We start from the raw sequence: 10000 nt of genomic DNA on the forward strand, positions 1-10000 counted from the left end.
GTATGGCATGTTTATGTGTGTGTGTGTGTGTTATAATTTTATTTGTATATATGTGCCTATACATATCTGTGTGTACGTGTATCTATCGGCGTATTTATCTCATATTTGATATGATATGTTATTTTCCTGTCAATGTATATATTACCTTCCGTATACTCAGATCGTGTTCACAACAGCACTCTCACTTTATAACCGCACTGACCTCAAGAGAGATTGATAGATTGATAGAGAGAGAAAGAGAGAGAGAGAGAGAGAGACGGAGACAAATAGAGAGACGAGCAGGAGAGAGAGAGAAACGGAGACAAATAGAGCCTAGCAGGAGAGAGAGAGAGAAAGAGAATTACCACATAACCACGCTAACCTCAACACAATCTGGTGATCTTGAATCTGAACCTCAGTGCAACTTCTTGTGATTTTGATGATCATTAATTTGTGTTTTCTATTCCACTCTTAAGCGCAACACTGGAATATCAAATTTATTTTTCAGGTAATGATAACTACTATAATAACTAGAAAAAAAAGTTTTATAATGATAATAACAGTAAGAACGACTATTATATGAAGTACATCATCAGCAATGTTATGATTTATGATAACATCTATCAGGATTTTGATAATATTGCTGATAAAATAATAATCAAGATAAATAATACGATATAGGTAATTAGCAGAAGCCGAGTATGAATAAAAAATAAAAGAATGGTTACAGTAATGACAACCTATTGTATATAATAATGACAACCTATCGTAACACTATTGCAAGTTTGATCATTAATCATTTTTTTAAATCATCACTACCTCAGGCTGTACCTGACTTGCACATATTGCACAGATGAGATTCCTGGCTATGAATTCAAGCAGGACTAGCGACTGTTCAGTGTCAGCTCAAAGTCAGCGACTGTCCACTTGCTAGGTCTTCGTAGTCATTTTCACTGACTTCGACTGAGCATAACCGACACTGCAGGTTATTGAGGAAGCGCATGTACAGCATCATGCCATCGCCTGGCGTTGGTCGTCTGAGGAAGGGGGAGGGAGGAATAGGGCGAGAGGGACATGGGAAAGGAAAGAGGTAGGGAAGAGAGAGAGAGAGAGTGGATCAGAAATGGAAAAAGGAAGGGAAGAATGGAGGAAAGGAGGGGGAAAAGACAAAGAGTGAGAGAGAGGGAAAGAAAAAAAAAATAGAGAGAGCGAGAAGAGGGGGAGGAGAGAGAAAGAGAGATAGAGAGGGGGGGGATGAAAATAATTTATCGAGGAAGTAGGGAGATGTAACGAGAAAGAGGAAATGGGATTAGCTAATAATAAAATAGACAGGATATCATGGAGAATAGATATGAAAGAACTCACATGGATAACATGAATTTATAATACGGGGTGATATTTCGAATATCGATACTGAAAATGTTACCAATATCATTAAGTGTAGAATAACAATTGCAAATAAATACCTTTTATCCGTAAACAAAATTTAAGATAAGGTTTCGATAACATAAAGAAAATCAGCGATGGTATCTAATCCCTTAACCAGAACGATCCAGACTCCCTTTTGTTTGTTTTGTTGCAAAATATTTTTACTTTTTTTTTCTCGTCACGCGATAAAGAACAGATTCATAAAAAAATATATATATGTCTATCAGGTACAGAATCCGTCATTACATAACAACAACAAAAAGGAGAAAGTGGTTAACCGAACCGCAACCACTACGAGCGAATCCCACAAAAAATAAGCTTAACCTAAAGGAAAGCTCAAGGTTTGATGACGTCATTGGCCTCTAGAATTCGTGTGGATGTCTAGTTTATACGATCAGACTAACATTATTCCCAGTAAGTGATTTTAAGAATATAATACGTAAGCATATTCTTTAGGTGAGGAAGACGAATATGAGAACTCCTTTGTCATCCTGGATAAGTTTGATAGGCTGAATTATCTTCCATAGCATTAGAGTAGCGGATCGTAAACAAGGTACTTCTTTGCGCCACTCATGTATCTACACAAGCACATACACACACACACACAACCACACATGCTCGCACGCGCACACAAACACACACACACACACACACACACACACACACACACACACACACACACACACACACACACACATACAAACACACACACACACATACAATTATGTGTGTGTGTGTAGTATATATATATTGTGCACGTGGCGTATGTGCCTGTTTGTAGACATATATATGTATATATACATATATATACACGTATATGTATATATGTATACATATATATACATATAGATATATATATTTGTGTGTATGTATATATATATAGATAGATAGATAGATATAAGATTGGATGCTGGACCACTTTCACGAGTACAACTCGAAGCAACTCTCTCCAAGCAAGGAAAAAACTCACGGGGGAATTCCCTGCAAACACGGAAAACGGGATGCACCCAACGCCCACAATACACAGACTGCCAACGCCACGGAAATGTCACCTGATTCCTAAATCACGCTAAGGTAGAAAAGACAAAGGTTGCCTTTAACCCGACGCCCAACACCTGTTCTCCCTTCCGGTGAGTCCCTTTCTCCCCGTCCGCCGCTGTCGCAGGTGACCTTCGCCGCAGGATCCAACACCTCTTTGCTAAAAAGTTTCCCTGACCTTCGACGCTGTTTGTGGCCAGTCACTTCGAGACTTTGTTGAGCGTTGTCTTTTATTCATCACTAACTCTGTGTATGTTTACATGTATATATATATATATATATATATATATATATATATACATAAATATATATAAATATATATATAAATATATATATATATATATATGTGTGTGTGTGTGTGTCTGTGTGTGTGTGTGCATATATAATGTATATATACAGACATTTTGTTTGTATATATGCATATATATATATGTCTGTATATATGTGTATACATATATGTGTGCATATATATAAGTATGTCTATTTATATGTATATACATGATTATATATATACATATAAATAAATAAACATATATATATATATATATATATATATATATACATGCATACACATCTTTGTGTGTATGTGTGTGTGTATGTGTATATATATATACATATATACCCATATACCCACACACACACACACACGCACACACGCGCACATGCACACACACACACACACACACACACACGCGCGCGCGCATATACATATATATATATCACATATATATGTGTATATATATGATATATGAATATATATATATATGCACACCTTCTCCTGAAAGAATACGATGAATCTCCTTCAACACGACAAACACAAGGAAAAGCTGCAGATCCCAACATATTGATACGGATGCACCACAACATTCCCCTCCAGTTGTCCACGTAGGAGGCGTGGGAGGAGGAGGTCGCTGGTTACGGCAGAGGGTGAGGTTTCGTTTTCCTAAAATATCAACCTTTCATTTCCTGGATTTTTGGGTAGAGAAACTGGATCTGCGCTGATTTCTCGCCATGCAGATAAACGACCAGCAGCGAGGTTGATCAAGCAGTCAGGCACATTCTGACGATTTCCTATAAAAGATCGGATATTTCTAAGTTTAGCGTCATTATTCTAATGCTTTACTTCACGTCCAGATGACCCCTAAAATGTGAATGACAACCTTATCCATAACACCTTCAGGAAAGGAAATGTATAGATGCGTATCAAGTTAATACTTAAGCTTATGTGATGACGCTAAGGAACCTCTTCAAGTAATAACACTAAATACTGTTGGTGAGTGCTTTCGAATCTAACAAAAAGAAGAGAACAAAAGGGGCATGACAGTCACATAACAAGATTGGTAAGCACTGAGGGATAGTAAAGGGAGCTGGTAACTGGGCCAGGGTTCAGAATATAAACCGGTGAGCGTAGGCCTACGTGGACCTTTAACGACAGACCCCAGGCCTTAACAGACATCCAGGGCATATGGTGTCCCGGTGTTAGTCGCAGGCGCAGTTCCGAAAGCGAGCCGATCATTAAAATAAAAAGAAAGAAAGACAGAAAAACAATCGCCAAGAGGCTTCCTGAGCAGGACAGGTTCTGTTCATGAACAGGTAATAACACCGGCACTCTACACGTAATCACGTCATGATCAACAGGGTATCTTACACTAGATGGATAGATGAATAAAACAATATCAGAGGACGAGAAAAGGGTCGTTTATAAATGTTACGTTCCAAACTCCCGTTTTTAGTTTATGCATTGCCGTTTTTTTTTATTATTGTTTTCATTGTCTTATTGTTATTATTATTTTCTTATTGTTATAATTTATATTATTATCATAAATGTTTTTAATGTTATTATCACTATCATTATCATTGTCGTATCCATTGTTATCCTTATTATCTTATATTATCATCATCATTACCATTATCATTATTATCAACACTATTATCATTATTATAAACACCATTATCATTATTATAAACACCATTATCATTATTATAAACACCATCATCATTATTATCAACACCATTATCATTACTGTTACTTTTATCATTATTATCATCATTATTAGTATTAGTATTAGTATTAGTATTAGTATTAGTATTATCATTAGCATTGGCATTAGGATTAACATTAACATTAGTATTAGTATTATCATTAGCATTGGCATTAGGATTAACATTAACATCAGCCTTACTATTACTATTATTACTATAATTAATATTTTTATAATTATTATTGTCCGTGCTATTTGTATCATTGTTATCATTATTATCATCGTTATCATTATTATCATTGTTATCATTATTATCATTGTAATCATTATTATCATTGTTATCATTATTATCATTGTAATTATTATCTTTATTATCATTATGATTATCATTAACATTAACATTAACATCATTATTTTTAGTAGTAGTAGTAATTTTAATTATCATTATTATTATTATTATCATTATTATTATCAGTAGTAGTAGTAGTACTAGTATCATTACTACTGTTATTATTACCATTATCATTATTATCTTTAGTAGTAGTAACAGTCGTAATAGTTGTATTAGTGGTAATGGTAGTACTAGTAGTAATAGCATCAATAGTGTTATCAAAATCATTATCATTAATACTGATATTATTATTATTGTTACTATTATTATAACCATCATCATTATCTTTATCACCATAATCATCATCATCCTTACCATCACCCTTATCTTTACCATCATCATTACCATTCATCTCATTTTATCATTATCCTCGTCCTCATCCTCACCTTTATCCTTACCATCGTCAACTCATCTCTTCTCATCATCCTCATCCTCTTACCCATCACACTCATTCACGTCCTCGCCTTCATCCTTATCATCAATAGCAATAACAATGTCAGCATTATTGCTGATTTGAACCCGGGTCAGGCACGATTTGTCCTTTGCAAACATAACAAGGCAGTGGTCTAAAGTCTGAATTATTAGTCAAGGAGAGTACCAGTATCAAGGTCACCCTCAGAGGAGATAACATGCAAATAAAGAGATATATAAGCGATGCGAGTACAAAAGTGCAAAACCAAGGGACGTAAAAGTTATGAGACAATACCTGCATGGCATTCCTTGATTTGCTTTCTCTCAAGATATGACTAGCTTTTTAATAACATCTTTTGCGTTGTACTTCAAGGAGGTCTTACCTTTAAAGTCTGAACTCTTATTAACAGTGAGTTTATAATTACAGACCATAAGTAGTCACCTGCCTGCTAAGATCTCTTGAAAGTTAAGGAGGAATATACAAAATGGAAAAAAAAAACATATTGAATAACTATCACTATGTATTCGTATGCAAATTTAGTGGTAGATATAATGAGTAAAAGTAGCACTGGTCGAAAGATGATAATTTGAGACTTGCCATACCTCCTATGGCTGTCAGAACATAGTATATACTATATCATTTTAAGTTACGTATGGTCATTGCCAGAACACTCACTTTCGACATATTCAAATCTGAATTTTGTCATGGTAATATTACTATTTGATAGATAAAATAAATATACAAGTGAGAGCGACAGATATTTAAGACGAAATGTAAATCTGATTCGTTTACATCGCAGTTAGATCTCCTTGAATACCTAAGCATAAAATCACCAATAACAGAGAAGTGAAAGTAGGTCCAGTATTTGAGGACAAGCTCTACAATTACTACCCATTACTAAGTATCGTCCCACTTCACTCGGGGAAATTCGGCATACAAAAAAACATTACACGAAAACGACCATACTAAAGGGTATCTGGTTAGGTGACCGCAAACCATTTACCTGCCTAGTTTAGGCTCTCATCTTTACCCATTAGCTCTTACAGGTAATGTAGCTCGGCGAGGATCTTTAGAATGGAAACAATTGTAATAGCATGGGTAATATATTTGAAAGTGTGAATCAGATTACAAAGGTTGGAAAAAAACAGAATCATAACTTAGTCATCTGAAAGTACGAATGTAAATATAAAGCAGTTTTAACAACACATTAAGATTTTTTTCAAATCATGTAAATTAGATATATGAGGTCGGAAAGGAAAGCATGGCAGTCGGGAAAGATATGAATGTACTGACATCTGAATATGAACATTTTGTCCCGAAGAATCTATTTTGCTCATATTAGAGAAACCAAGCACAAATGTGGAAAATATCGCCTGCTTCTCGAACTGTCATTGGAATCCGTTAAGTAACATTTAATTATTTTCTGCATTGGTCAGTGTTAAGGCAAAGTACAAATAGTAATAATTAGTGAAATTACTACGGATATGAAAACAATTTTGATCATTATAGCAGTAGTACTGGTGCCAATACTAACAATACAAAATACCATAGTTTAGCTAACATGTAAAAAAAAAAGAGCTCGACGGTATGTTTACAAGAAAAAAAAAAAAAAAAAAAAAAAAAAAAAACAGGGATGACAAACAAATAGCGAAACAACATACAACAAATAAACAGTGAAACGACAAAGATATATGTCATAATCCGTGGGAAATGCGTAAACATGTAACAGACGAAATGTTTATAACCATCGGCGTCCCCGAATCTTGACTGGGCCTCTCGAGACGAAAATAGCAGCAGCGTGAGGTCCCCGAGATTCCTTGCCCGCTGGCTGTCTTGGGTTCCCTGTCTCAGCAGGTCGGCGTGCTCTCTTTTGTGAAATTCGCTGTCCTGGCTCGGTGAGCTGGTGGAATTTGTATTCTTACTTGTTCGCTTGTTTGACCTTTTTATATGTTTCTTTCTTCTTTTAGTTACCTTTGTTACTGTTTCTCCCTTTCTCTGTCTCTGTCTCTGTCTCTGTCTCTGTCTCTCTCTCTCTCTCTCTCTCTCTCTCTCTCTCTCTCTCTCTCTCTCTCTCTATCTATCTATCTATCTATATCTATCTATCTATCTATCTATCTATCTATCTATCTCTCTCCCTCCCTCTCTCTCTCTCTCTCTCTCTCTCTCTCTCTCTCTCTCTCTCTCTCTCTCTCTCTCTCTCTCTCTCTCTCTCTCTCTCTCTCTCTCTCTCTCTCTCTGTGTGTCTGTCTCTCGTTGTAGAGAGATACAGATATAGGTATAAATATCACTATAACTAACCCTCCTAATAGAGTTCACAATCACATAATTTAAAACACAAGCTCTAAAACAGAAGAGTCGTGGTGTTGACACATAACATAAACAAAAAAAAGTGTTCTTTGACTTAGCAGTGTTTATCTATAAGATTAAGAAGCCTTCCTTTTACAGAAGACTAGTTCGGTTAAGCTTCTTCCAGTTTTGGCAAATGACACAAAAGTATACATTGTCGAGAAAAAAAGTGGATATGATAAGTGAATCTTTTGATGCTATCGCTGCACTACGTAAAATAAAGTATATAAGATCCATACGTAAAAAGAGAGACAAAATATTCTGCAAACCCAGTTAACACAGTAAGAATAGACTTATAATGATGTGATTAGTTAACGAAGTGTGAATATTTTTTTAGGGGCTTCGCTCTACCTATTTTACCCCCAGCTTTTTCACGTTGTTTTTCTTATGGATTTTACATTATTTTATTCAAATCCATATCATTCTTCGTAAGCATATCTATGTGTATATATATGCGTGTGTGTGTGTGTGTGTGTGTGTGTGTGTGTGTGTGTGTGTGTGTGTGTGTGTGTGTGTGTGTTTATGTGTGTGTGTGTTTACTTTCCGGTTTACTTAATTATTAACTGATGAACAAGATGTATGTAAAAAGGATTATTCCGTCACATAACAAATACGGCGAAGGTCTGCGTTTTCAACGTGACATTCTTGTCGCTTTGTACTAATTTCTCTCTGTGCTTCGCCCGGGTAATCTCACCTTGCTCCCCTCATGTGACCTTTGAAAGCCTAAAAGAAGAGCCTCTTACTACATCACGTGCGCGGAGAGTCTGGCATAATTATACTTCTCCTTGGTAAGTGTAGGTTTACAAATGACCACAGGTGGTGAGGCAGAATGCTAATGAGGTCGTTAGCTGCGTCACGTGGGTCGGTGCGCTTTAGTACGAAAAAATAAACACCTTGAAACTTATTTTTGGTTGTCAGTTGGTGTTTGAGATCGAAAATCAAAACAAAATATAAACAATAATTCACAAAGCAAAGGCGGGTGTCTGACAATATAACTTTTAGCTTTATAAGAAAATCACACACACACACACACACACACACACACACACACACACACACACACACACACACACACACACACACACACACACACACTCACACACACACGCATACACACACATATATACACTGCCATATTAACACAACGAGGAAGAGTCAAATTAATTGCAAATGAAAAAGAATATGCTATGTTAAAGATGAGGTGAGATATAGTGTGATAAGCAGAATAACATACTTAACGCATAACGTGAATGCAAAAAAGTAATCTGTTGGGTGGGAACGAACATGTGGCACTAGAAAAAGAAAAAGACAAGAAAAAACGATAAGCAACATGCTGTCGGTAGTGATAACAGAGATAACATCACGGGTGAAGAGAGAGAAAAACAAAATCAGTTTGTATTCTTGTCAAATGAGATTAGACTGCGTGATTAAATTGGTAATAACGAGTGATGGTGATGATTATAATAGCAAAATTAGTAACGAAGAGGAAAAGGCTAAAGCTAATGATTATCATTCTGTTGATGATGAAAATGAAAATGATGATGGTAGCGATAGTAATGATGTTAGTACTGATAACGATGGAAAAATATTTATGTTATTGTTAATTAGGATAAGGATAGTAATATTGACTATGATAATAATGGCAGTGATACTAACAGGAATAACAGACTGGCAATAATGATAATCATAATAATCATTATGATTATCGTTATCATCATTATCATTAATTTTATTATTATAGTAAGAGCAACTATTATCATTATCATTATTATAATTATCTTTATTATCATAAAATGCTGATAATATTAATAATGACAATGATAATGATAATAATAATGATAATAATGATAAAAGTCAAATTAACAATAATAATAGTAATAATATTATTAGTAATAATGATCATAATTATACTGATGATGATAATGTAATCGTAATAACAATAATGATGATAATAAGGATAATAATACTAGTAATAATAATAATGATAAAAATAATAAAAATAATAACAACAGCATCAACGACAACAACAATAACGACAACAACAACAACAATAATAATAATAATAATAATAAAATTAGTAACAATAATAATGATAATAATAATAATAATGATAATGATAATAATAATAATAATAATAATAATAATAATAATATTAATAATAATAATAATAATAATAATAATGATATAATAATAATAATAATAATAATAATAATAATAATAATAATAATAATGACAATGTTATTGATAATAAGGAAAATAACAATGATATTAGTTATGATGAAGTTAATGATAATAATAATAATAATAATAATGATAAAAATATTAATGATAATAATCATGATAATAATGATAATAATGATAATAATAACAATAATAATACTAACAAAATCAATATTGATATTAGCAGTTATAATAAATTACGAG

The sequence above is a fragment of the Penaeus chinensis genome, chromosome 10 (genome assembly GCF_019202785.1).
Source record: "Penaeus chinensis breed Huanghai No. 1 chromosome 10, ASM1920278v2, whole genome shotgun sequence".
NCBI lineage: Eukaryota > Metazoa > Arthropoda > Malacostraca > Decapoda > Penaeidae > Penaeus > Penaeus chinensis.